Source organism: Lontra canadensis, unplaced genomic scaffold (assembly GCF_010015895.1).
Source record: "Lontra canadensis isolate GAN:19392208 unplaced genomic scaffold, GSC_riverotter_1.0 scaffold19, whole genome shotgun sequence".
NCBI lineage: Eukaryota > Metazoa > Chordata > Mammalia > Carnivora > Mustelidae > Lontra > Lontra canadensis.
The window spans coordinates 3,805,297-3,818,665 of record NW_022631013.1 but is presented as its reverse complement, the minus strand read 5'-3'; positions in this window follow the sequence as shown (position 1 = coordinate 3,818,665).

The window sequence follows — 13,369 nt, the reverse complement described above, 5'->3', positions numbered from 1 at the left end:
AATAAATATGAAAGTGAGGGGCACCTGGGTGGCTCAGTGGGTTAAAGCCTCTGTATTCGGCTCGGGTCATGATCCCAGTGTCCTGGGACCAAGCCCCACATGGGGGGGCTCTCTGCTCAGCAGGGAGCCTGCTTCCTCCTCTCTCTCTCTCTCTCTGCCTGTCTCTCTGCCTACTTGTGATCTCTATCTGTCAAATAAATAAATAAAATCTTAAAAAATATGAAAGTGAATTTTAATATATGTAACTACTGAATGTTCTTGAAGGATGGCCCAGACTTGGGCCTGAACATGGTGGATATAAATGCGTTTCATTGGACATGATAGGGAATAAGTTGGTCTCCTGAGGTACAGAAGATCCTATAATCACGGAATTTTTGGATGAACTGAAGTGTTTCCTGAAGAGTCTTGGACTTCTTAAGAATGTCGATGCGTTTATTGATTCAGAAGTTTGACTGAAGAATTTTGAAGAATTTTAAGAAGGGATGGAGTCTAGAAAAAGCTATGGGCAGGTCAAGCATTTGATGGGGGAGGGAGCAGTGGTAGGGTCAGAGGACTGCTATGACATGCTGGAGGAAATTTGGCAAGTACTCCTACTCAGATTCATTCAGACCACATCCTAAAGTGACAAAGCTGTTAGGTACCTTAGGAGCCTGGGAAGAATTGATTCCAAAAAGACTTGATGTTGAGAAAAATTCAGTTCTTGTAGTTACATCATTGAGAACAGACTTGGCACTGGTGGTTAAGGGCTTGTGTGGAGTCCAGGGGTGTGTAGTAAGGGACCCTGTTGCAAGTAAGGTTGTTGAATATTTGTGAAACACTGGCCAGGGTAGGAAAGTAGTGTCCAGATTTTCAGTACAGAGATCCCCAGGGGATCTCTAAGAGAATATACGTATTTAGAATGAATAGTGTGTGTCTTATATATAATTGTTAATGGGATGACCATTTTTTAAAATAAGGCTTTAGTAGACAACTTCATTTCTCAGTTACTGTCTTTTCTCAAACCCTACACTGTAGCCATATTTAAATATTCATCCAGTCTCTACAGTTTTTCTTGTTCTCTCACCACACTAGCCATCTGAAGAGCTCTTTGCCTTTCTTCTTTGCTTTTTAGACCACCAAGAAGACTCCTCTGAGGCAAGTCTTCTTTGAATCATCAAGGCCTGTCCCCTTCTTTATACTCTCTTGGTTCTTTGTCCTTCCACCTGTCATAGCACCAGACATATTGTCTTGTTTTAGTAAATGGTCAGTGCTTTCAGATCAGAGGCTGTGTCTTACTCATTCTGTTACTCACTGATGTTGCTCTTACAACTGATGTTGCTCAGTTCTGAGTAGATGCATTCAGTAAATACTTGCTGAGAAAATGAATGAATAAATGAATGAAAATAAGCAGACCCAAGCACTTGCTGGCATTACATATACTCATGATAGGTTTCTATAGCCTTTTCACCATGAAACTAAAAATTATGCAGACAGACTTCTTGTGTGTGAACTCAGGTGTGCAAGGATACTTATTCTTATTGAACATGGAAAAGGTTTCTCCTCACTTCCTATAAATTATATACAGGGAGAACAAGTTATTTGACAGAAAAAAGTGTATCACAGGTCTAAGATAGCTCTATTTGGAGTGCCTTTCTTCTAAGGTGGACAGATAAATCTCTAAGAGTCTCTAGAGACCAAGGTGTTAGTATCAGGCTTAGCACAAACACAAATAGTGGATGTAGACACATATTTTTCATGTTCTATAGCCATGTCCCTATTAAAGAGTTATATTTCCTTTTTTAATAAGCTGCCTCAAAGTCATTTCAGAAAGAAGTATGTAAATAAATTCAATACAATGACACCATCAACGTTATTCTCTATTGGGCAAGTGTGTTGCAGCCAACAATCTGAGTAATAAAATCCTGCCTTTGGAGTCTCTGGAAAAAAAATCTGATCCATAAATTACCCAAGTTTCACTGGAGAGTATTTACCTTCCAGAGTAAGCCCCAGTTGGGCTGGGTTCCCATCTCTCAGTGCTTTTCTCTTCTCTAACCCCTTCCTCCTCTCCCATTATTCACATGACTATAAGAATAGCAGCTTGGCTCCCTCACGTGAACTTGTCCTCTTACTTCAAGTGACTCAGGAGGGGCTAATAGTACAGAATTGAGTCTGAGAGATTCTTTTGTCCAAATATATTCTGGTGTGTGGCTGAATTTGGAATACAGAGGATGTATGCTGGAGAACTATTGATGCTAGTGATGTTCCCTACGTAAACTAGAAAATGGAAAAAGCCAGTCTGCCCTGAGGAAGAGTGAAACAAATGAACGGACCAAAGAGAAAGAGAGGCAGAGGACGTGGGGGTTATGTGTAGCTCCTGAGGAGTCAGTCCATGCTCCTCCTGAGAATTTCCCCCGACACCCTGTATTCCTATAATAATGAAATCACCTTTTCTGCGTTCCAAGTCAAGGACATTTCTGTTGCTTGCAGCCAAAGAAGCTAATTTTCAGGCCATCATTGAACTACTAGTCACAGAAACACAACTTGTACTTTCTGTCACTGCAGTCAGCATAAAGGAGAAGGGTGACACATCATGAGACTGGAGTGCCACAGTCGGGATACTGTGAATCAGGTGCTCTTTTTGTCCAAGTTTGCTTTTAGGAAAGAACTGGAAATTCATTCATAGTACACACACATGACTAACACTCTCTCAGAAGCCAGTCTGTCCCTTACCAAGCATTTTCATTTTTAAGGAATTCAAAATCCCATCTAAAGAAAGCACAATGAAAAAATTAGGAATTAGAAGAAGTTGTTTCATTCCCACCCTATGAGTTTTCCTGTCTTTTTTTTCCTGTGGAAGAGTCAGTAGAGAGAAAATGTTGGGCCTTTGAACTCAGGGCAATAATTGGCCTCCCATTTTGTCTGAGGGCCCTCTCCCTCCCCAAAATTTGCAAATCCCGAGGCCCTAACTGACAAAGCAGCATCAGTCCCTATTTCTCAACCTCTGTGGGTGGTAATCAGGTGGCGTAGTAAAGACTGAAATTTGGGGGTCAAGCCATGGATCCATTGTATGACATTCTGCCAGTTGTGTTTCTGACTCTCAGTGTCCTCAGAGCAACGAAAATGTTATCTATACTTGACGGCTGTTGTGATAGCAGATTGAGTTGGGAAGACAAGATCACAGATGGGAGTTGGAGGGGAGCTGAGAAGTCTAGTGTGTTTCTCTGTTGAGGAATATGAGAATAATGGTGCAGACCTGATGTGAATGCCGAATAGTTACTAGTTCAGGGTCACTTTCAAGTAACTTTTTCCTGTTGGTACCAGTGGGACAGAAGGTTCCAAAGTTAATATAGCCTGGCTTGCTGGGTTTCTTGAGAATCCTTTGGGCTGGTGCTTGTCCTGCTTTTGTCCCAGGACATTTCTGAAGACAGAGGAATGAGAAGGAGTATGTTAGAAGCCTAGAAGATTAAAAACTTCTCAAAATGACTTCTTTGAAATTGTGCTTTGTCTTTAAGAATCATTCAAATTTTACATCTTTGTCAGACATATAGCCAAGTCTAGTTTTAAAATGAAAGAGAGGTTTTAAGTGCCTCATTGTTGAATAAAATTGTTGTTCTGTGTAGTGTTAAGATTTTCTGGTGGCTTCTATTTTTTTAGGACACTCCTATGTACTCTTATTTCTCCAAACTGAAAAATAAGGCATTTGGATGTCTTGTTCTAATACGATGGTTATTTCTGCCTCTGCTATCCATGTATTTAGAGGAAGACTAAAAAGACTGACTTTAATAGGAGCTTACCTTAGAGGAAAAACAGCAGTAAAACAATAGTTACAAATAGATTGCGAAATGTAAGTACCACATGTAGAGCAATGTTAGTGCTATAATCTCCCATCTCTTGAGTCCGGTGCTTTGGAAATATCACTGGACTATATAAGCGGATTCCTGGTCCTAATTTAGCCATTTATTTTAAGACCTTTAATATTCATAGATATTATGAAAGCAATACAGTAAAAGTTTAAGAGTGGAAACTAAATTCATTATTTTTGAATCCTGGAGCAAATACATTGGGCGTGGAAACGAATAGGGGATATTGGTCCTTGAACAGAACAGAAAAGGAATAAATTTCCTGACAAACTCAGCAAATTGCAGCAGGTACTGCCACTTAGTAGTTATGGGCTTCTATGCATGGATTCTTCATTATAGAGAGAGCTAATGGAGGTAGCAGAACATTTTTTAAAAGTGCACATCAACCCAAGGGATGAAATGCAGCCATGAAATAAGCTTCCAAAGTTCCGGAAACCATAAATTGCCAGTGCTATAACTTAATCTTCTGGCTATTCTCCAAATAGCAACCCCGAGTTCCCCTGAGTGAAATGCTCTTATTTTTCTCCCCTTGTGCATTTAACTCTATTCTTTATTGAATTTAAAAAAAAAGGGTTTTAAAAAAAGGACTTGGTTTATTGCTTCTAATAAAAGAAATGTAATCTGAATACTCAAGGATATAATCAGATCATAGCATTTCAATTGTATTACTAATACAGCCATAAAATAAATAAGTTGTGCACTAAAAAAGCCCACCATGCAAGCTCATCTTGTCACTGTGTCCTATCCATCTTTTCTTGCCATTTCCAGTCTGTCAGCATTTTTTTCTCCGCTCTTTGGGTTGCAAAGAGTGATTTTTCACACATCCTTTGCTGCTGTCTTGTTACCTTCTAGTTTAATATATAGAGATAGGAAGAATCAGTTGTACCCCCATTTATGCTTCTTTAGTTTTTGGACTCCCAATCTGTCACCTGACCACTCTGCCTGTTCCTTTCTAGCTTTGCTCGTTAAATCAAGTGCTAATGCATGAAAGCAGATGTTTCTCATATTGATGTTTCTGAACAATTGGTCTTTAAACTCTTTGAACTTTTCAAGGTGAAGTTCATCCCTGACGATAATCTCAAGTAGAAAAATGAAGCAATAGCAAATACTTTTTTTTTTAACTTCTTAAGTGAAGTTTGAAATCCTAGAAAAGAATTTTCTTACAAAGATTTTGAAGGAATCAAGAAATAAAGTAATTGGTACTTTCAATTTTTTTTTTTTTTGAGGGTAAGGGGGTGAGTAATCTTTTTTTCTTAGCTGTGAAGATTTGTATTTGGAAGCGTTTATTAAAAAAATTCATTCTCATATGTTCATTAAAATTTTGACAAATAGTAAACCCAACATCCAGGTTTACCACAGCACAAATAATTTGGATCTATAGATCTTTACTCAATAAACGTGTGAGCAGTGTTAAATAAATTTTATTAAAAGGAAGGTTAAATTCAAAAGTGACCACAGCATTCACCGATGGACATTATAGTCACTAAGTGAGAAATCTTTTTTTTTTAATTAAAAATTTTTTTTATAAACATATAATGTATTTTTATCCCCATGGGTACAGGTCTGTGAATCTCCAGGTTTACATACTTCACAGCACTCACCATAGCACACACCCTCCCCAATGTCCATAACCCCAACTAAGTGAGAAATCTTATTTAAAAACCTAATTTTATATTCAATGAATATTTTAGAAAAAACATTTTATTTTTTTACTGATGTCGAGACTGATTTTCTGTTATACTTTTTCCTGCCTTCTGGGCCCTAGAGGAGAGCCGTTTGACAAGAGTTGAGTCACAGCTCCCGTTATTTAGTCCCTGGTAGCAAATGAGGTGCACCCTGGAATTTACTGATCCATCATGAGTGTTTTCCCAGCCAGAAAGATTTAGGGCAAATATCTTTTTTTCCCTCTATTTTAGTTTAAAAAAAAACCAATATTATAATTTCCCAGTACACCACAGTCTTGAGGTCTTGTTCTTTGAAGCAGTCTCGTTACGATATTCTTTCATTCAAAAACTTTGTATTTCTTTTGGAATTGTGTGTACTTCACGGCCCCTATCTGCAGAGGGTTGTGGACATATCTTTTGTTACCAAAGTATTCAGTTCAGTTCTATAAACCTTTGGACACCTTTCCCCTCCCCACGTTAGGATAGGTTTGTAGTTTGCCTGACTTGAAGAGATGGTTGTTAATGGTATAATTTGGGTAAAGCCACCACTACCATAGTGACTTCCCCCAACCCCAGGAGGTGTGGCTGTGTAGTTGAAAGACAGATGAGCAGCACATATGCACAATCCTGCCTGAAATCTCACCTTGTTAACTCATTTGAGCTAGGAGTTCAACTCCTTCAACTTGACTCTTTGTGAGTAGTTACCAGTTATCAGTTAAAGTGGGGGAGGGTCTGAAGTGGCTCCCCCAAACCAGCTTTTTTCATTTTCCAAAGTGCTTGCACTGGTGTTCTTTTCTGGTGTTCAAATTGCATGCACATAGCATGTATATTTGGAGAGAGAAATGTTAACTATCCCACAGATGTTAGTTACTCTTGTGCATTCCCTGGCCCTTTGGGTTTCCAAGCTCCTCACTCTTCGGTTTCCTCTGGTGAGTAGCCATAATTCTCTTTGCTCAGGTTTACAAGGAACTTTAGTGATTGTATTATTAGGGTGGCTATGTTGTTTATACCAGAGAGTCTCTATAAAAGACAGGTGCTGTGAATGAGGGTGCCATTGATCTTTGACAAAACAAAAACCAAAACCAAACAAAAGAATAAGCAAAAAAGAGATTTCCTAGGTAGGAGGAAAAAAAAAGGATTCTGCCAAATAGTATTGAAAAATTAAAGTAAATGAATAATGACATTGCAGCATAGGTAGAAAAGAGAAGAGCTAGAGAGGCTGTTTGTATTTTGGCCTCTGTCTAGTGTGATTGACCTTGGGCATGGCCTTGATTCAGATGGCTTGGCAAATTAACTGATAGGGAGAGAACCAATAAGAAGATACACTGAACACTATTGAGCTTGATGGTGAATTTTGAAACCCTTTATTTATTTTTTTTTTATTTAGTGTTATAGAGAGAATAGCTCAGTTGGGAACACATGTTATTTTAAATAACAACTCTGTCTTTTCCTGGCTTACTTTCTGTGCATGTTCTATGCAAAAGCTGTATAGATACAAGTATTCTTGATTTTAGTGCTATCGATATTATTCATTTTAGATAGACTTGAAATACAGATTTTATTTTTTTCATATTGATAAATACATTACCAAGTTGTTTTAGGTGTTTGGTTTCTGAATGTTGTACATTTTGTTTGGAAAAAAAAATCTTATTACCAGTATACTAATTTATAAACTTAAATATAAATGACAAGGCTTAATCTCTCAGAAAATTTCAAACTTTGAGGGGATAACCTGTTAGATACAAGTCATTATTGTGCATTAAGTACTTCCTGCCTAGTTACCTGCCCTGCATAGTAGCTTTAAGGTTTGCACGGTTTTGTTGATGTTCTAGGTTATTTATAAAATACTTCATATGTGCCAGGTACTGTATTAATTTCTTTATCCATACTGTTTTACACAATGTCCGGAACAATCCTGTAAGTTAAGGTATCTTTGCTATTTGACTAGTGATGAAATGAGCACAAAGAGATTAAATAACATGACCAAATTTACATATTAAATAAGTGGCAGAGCCAAAATTTGAAACCAAGTCTGTCAAACTCTAAAAAAGTTTACTTCCAGCCTCTGTTTTATTGCTCAAATTATCCAGAGTGGAATGCCTACTCTCAAAGCTGTATATTAAGAACAGTTTTGAAAAAAATAAATTTTTCTTAAACAACTGCAATAACAGATACCCAGGAGAGACTAGCATTTATTTTAATATCCTGGGCTCTGTTAGCAGGAACTTTGAGTATGGATACACACACAAAATATTCATTCATTCATCTTCTAACAAATTGAGTATTTACCTGGTCTTGGGTTTTCACCATGCTGTAGCCATTGCAACTATTTTACTGGTTCTCTTTGGTACAGAAGAAACAAATAATACAAATGTAGCCCATACTTTAATGAGCAAAAAAGTCTACTTAGTTAAATATGTTTTTACCTTAAGCATTGATTGATCATTCCAGAGATGCTTATAGTAACTTCATTCTCTGTCCAAAGCATTGATCCCTAACAACCCTATCGTTTTAACAAATCCATCTTCTCTGGGATAGTTTAAGTTAATTAATGGTTGATTTTTACCTGTGCCAGTTTTGATTATTTCACTAAATTGAAGGGTCAATATGGGATAAGTAAATGACTAATTTATTCAAGTAACTCATTAGTGAGTTGTTACCGACAGAATAATTTAGATAAAAAGGTTGTATCTGTCTTACATGTAGATTCACCCCAAGTAACAAACACCACAGAACAAGCAATTAATAGTTGCATGTCTTAAGTTTTTGTACTAAGCAGTTGGAAGGGTTGGGAAAGACTTCAAATTACTTAAAGATGTAAACAGTACGTTCCGAAATGAAATTTATTCTAATTTCCTCTTAAAAAAATCTCAAGGAAGCTTAAATTACAAGTGTCTGAAGTACCAGGTGAATAATAGAATTTTTGAACTAGAAAAATTTAGTGCATTTTTTTGAATACCTATTACATGATGCTGCTTACATTGATCTACGTATATAGCCAACAAGGTTAGAAAGAAAGACCCTAAAAGTTTGCATACAGTTTGAGTAAGGAGAAGTTTAAATTCTCATTTGAGTTCAAATCCTTGGTCATTATTTATATTTTCTGGTCTATTTGTCTTTCAAAAGCACTGAAATAAATAGTCCAGTTAGTTTTTTCTTTTCTCTTTCTTTTTTTTTTTTTTTTTTTAAGATAGAATAGATACGATTTACTTTATACTGGCTTTCAGGAAGGCATTGTATAAATAAAGGATTTGGAGGTGGAAAACCAAGAAACACCTTATTGAAATTGCCTTTTTAAAAGACAGTTTAATGGAGTAATTAATTTCATACCTGTCAGCCACAGGATCCATATCCTACGATGGTACCGATTCCTATTAAGGAAGGCGCACATTTGTGGCATGCACACCGTGACTGTAAGATTTGCTTCCTTCAGACAAAAGGGTTTCTGTTAGATTCTCTCAAAATTGACCCTGAGTCCCAGGGCTGTTCCGAACAAAGCGTGTCTGACTTCTTTAATACTGAATGGTTTCCAGTTTGGAAATTGTGACTGAGTGTGACCACATCTGGCCAAATTAGCCTAAACTCTGAATGCCATAATCCTTGAATATTATTATAGGAATGTAAGGGGGACAGTCTTGAGGTTGGTGAGCTTACACAAGATGTTCACAAACCAGAATGCAGCCTGCCAACACACCTGCTCAGGGTTTGACCTCTAAGTGTGCGTGTGCCAGTGCAGAGTTGGAATTAAAAAGAGAGGGGCAGCCACTCTTGAAATATTTTGAGACAAAAAATACCAGTACATTGGCGTTCATCTCCGGTCACAGCTGTTCCCCCAAACAGGTGCTGTTCCAAATCATAGACTTTGGAGGAGAACAGTACACTTTTTGTTTCCTGAGGGATAACTGTACTGATTTTTCTTAGACCACAGTCCCTTTGAGATAAAACTAAGACTTTTGATCATCAGAATTGTAGATAAGTAATTGAAGTGCATTAGTTGGTTTCTTCATACTGTTCTTATAAAGAGTAATTTTCTAAGAGTAATGCAGTATTTGTGTCTTAGTGCTTAATTTTTGGCTTAAATCTGATTCAGTTATGTTTTCCATAAATTGGGGGTGATAAGTCTCGGGGTTCAATTGCCCACAAGCAGTTAGGAGCATCCTTTGTATTAGAGGCTGTCTGGTTTCCTCACAGATCAGTAATGGTTTTATGCTTTTTCATCTAAATGTCAGAATTTTAGCCATGGCTAGCAGTTGAGGACTTGTCAACTTTTCTGCACATCTTCAATCCTGTAATAGCTCAGCAATTACGCAGCATGTAGGTTGGCATTTTGCTTTCAGGTGGTGGTCTCCTCCAAAGGAATGGTGTTATTTTCAGAAGAGTTAAACATGGAGCTTCAGGATAAGACCTTAAATATACAAATATTTTCTTCATATGCTTTTGTTTTTCCCTCCTTGAATGGAGAATGGCCTAAAGAGAAATGTCAAGACTGGTGATTCAGGAAAACAGCAAAACCACACACACACACACACGCAACACTGGTAAAATTTCAGTTTTGTTTTGTTTTGTTTTTGTTTTTAGAGAGTGAATAAGTGGGTGGGGAAGAGTAGAAGGAGAGAGAGAAAATCTCCAGCACACTCTCTTCTGAGTGGGGAGAGACATGTCAGGGCTCAGTCTCACAGCCCTGAAATCATGACCTGAGCTGAAGTAAAGAGCGGATGCTTAATTGACTGAGCCATCCAGGAGCCCCCATTACAGTTGTTTTGAAATCCAAATGAGCATTGTAAAAGAGAAAGTTTTTGTTTGTAGCTTGGGAGGAAAAGAAGAAAGCAAAGGAAAGAACACATAAATGGAATAGGAGTAAGTTCATTAATATCATCAAGTGTAGCATAAAGTGGGAGGAGGAGGAAAATAAAAGCATGACACTCACGCCTGTTGTTCTAACATACGTGTCATCCTCGAACCTCTAGAATATGTTAAGTTTTTGATATCAAAAATATTAAAGCTGGAAATGGCTTTAGAGCTCACGTAGTACCACCGCCTCATCTTAGCAGACAGTGAAGCAAGAGTAAGGCAGAAAATGGAGGAAGTGGTAGGAAAACAAAACAAAACAAAACAAAAAACAAACCCAGAAGATTGAGGAAGAAAACAGTCTGATAGGCTATCTTCCAGTAAGATTTTTTGGAACTTTTTGCTTTTTAATTCTAAAGCTCAGTATATAAATTACAAGAGGTGATAGAGAAAGGAAGTTTAGATTCATTTTGTATAATTGTTAATCTGGTTTTTTTCCTACCAGCATATAATATTTTGGTTTCCAGCTGTTTATTATCCAAATCATTTCCTGCACTAGATAAAGCACTACCAGCAGGACTCTGAGATGTGTTATGCTAATGAGGGGGAAAAATCTTGGACAAGTTGCAAAGCATAGATTTTTGAGTGACATGACAAAATAATCAGAATCTAAATGAAAAGAAAACTTGGGTAACAGCCATTATACTTAATATGCCAAAATAAATGATTGACGTTTTAATTAGATGAGAAAATATAATTATATTTTAACTCTGAAAGGCCCTCTTAAAAGGAAGATGGACATTAAGTAAAAAAACTTGCAAGAACACAACGGAGTACAAAAAATAAAAAGATGCACTCAATTTTCAGTGTTCATGACATGAGTTATTAATTCCATGGATCATGAAGCAAAACTTTTAAAAAAGTTAACTTGCATTTACCCTTTTGACAACAGTTTGCATTATAGTGATTGAATTTTATTAAGAGAATTGTTTGCTAGAGCTATTTGTCTTCGTTTTGGCAGTTCTGGCATAAATATTTAATTTAATTTATGTTCCAAATTAAAAAAGCCTCATAAAAACTGAGTGGCTGAGCTGTACCTGCTCACTATAAAAAAAAAATGAGACTTATGTATTGCTTCACATAATATAAAGTATACCTACTTGAAAAGAGAGTTCATATGATTCGAAGACATTAACTGTTTCTGAGGTCTGTGGAGAAAAAGAACTAGTAAAAAAGCAAATATAAGAGATAGTAATTTCGGCTACAAGTCATGACTTCTCTAGCTAATTTTGCTTTAAAAATTTTTCCTCTTGTGAGATGCTTCTGATTAACATTAAACACAGATGCTATCTTGAAAATAGTAAAGTAGAACATTTAAGTGCAGGAAAGTAATGACACTTCTTTTTGAAACTATACTTGCTTGCATGTTTAAACTTGACTTTGAATTTGTTACCTGTGGTTTTATTTCTATTTTCCCTTAGTCTACATGCCACTTACAATTTGAATCCTCAGAGTGGGAATATGTAGAAAATACTTATATAATAAGTTCTTAAGATTTTAGGTGAGAGTGTTGTGATTCAATGCTAGAGTATAGATTGTGGTTTCTACTACATGAAGGACAGAGTACAACCATGCAAACATTTTGTTCTTTGTGGAACCTGTTAAGGAATGGTCCAGTGAGTTATAGAAACACACAAGGGAGCTGACTGTAAGATAGTACCATAGCCTTCCTTTCAAGTACTGTCATATGTACCTCTATGTGCCTGCACGCTAAGCCATAGAAGGGTTCTGGCAGTTTGCGTTTTCCAAAATGGCCACAACAATGTCTCCCATACTCTTGTGCAATGTGATTCTGTTGCTATCCCTGTAAGAGGTGGAGCCTAGTTATCTCTCCCTTGTGTCTAGGTTGGTCTTTGTGACTCACTTGTCGTGATTAAAATATGGATAGGGGTGCCTGGGTGGCTCAGTGGGTTAAGCCTCTGCCTTGGACTCAGGTCATGATTTCAGGGTCCTGGGATCAAGCCCCGCATTGGACTCTCTGCTCAGTGGGGATCCTGCTTACCCCTCTCTCTCTGCCTGCCTCTCTGCCTACTAGTGATCTCTGTCAAATAATAAAATCTTAAAAAATATATGGATAGAGAAACATTATGTAACTTCTGGAGGTAGGTGAGGTTCCTCCTTGTTCTTTTGGAATGCTTGCTCTTGGGATACTCTGTACTGGGACACTCTCTCAGAACTCGGCTGCCAGGCTATGAGAAGGCCAGCCCACATGCAGAGGCTATGTATGGGTACTCTGGTCATCCCCCTCAGTTGAACTTGGTCTTTAACTCATCCCAATCCATGTACTAGATGTGACAGTGAAAACATCTCCAGCTTAGGGCTTGGCAGACTAGAAGCTGTGGACCAAGTCTAGTGTGTGGCTTGGTTTTGTGAGACCTAGGAGCTAAAATTAATGTTTACATTGTAAATCATGATAAACAGAAGACAGGAAACAGACACTCAGTGTGACCCACAAAGCCTAAAATATTTACTATCTGGCCTTTCAGAGAGAAAGCTGACTGACTTCTGTTCCAGGTGATTCCAGCCCTAAACATCACAGAGACAGGAATGTCATCCCTTTTGTACCCTTGTCCCAGTGCCTGAACCACAGTATATCTGAGAATAATAAAATAGTGTTGTTTTACTTCAGAAAGTTTGGAGTGATTTGTTAGGCATCCATTGGTGGCCAGAGAAAGAAGGAAGCTGCTTTTTACTAAAAAGCAAAAAAAAACCCTATATGCTGGCTTCCATAATAACAAATTGTTCTTGATAGATGCTGCCCAAGTTACTTGGAAGAACATGATCTTGCTATTTTGGGTCTGGTTTATCCTTAAGTAATTGAACTTGCATTTTTAGAAAATCTGTTCAGCATTAACTGTTGAATGAAAACTAAATATGTTGTGTTGAGAGTCTTACATATTTTTTTTTTTAAAGATTTATGTATGAGAGAGTGTGCAAGCAAGCCTAAGTGGAGGGTGGGAAGCAGAGGCAGAGGGCTGGGGAGAAGGAGCATCCCTACCGATCTTAGAGTCCTCGAGG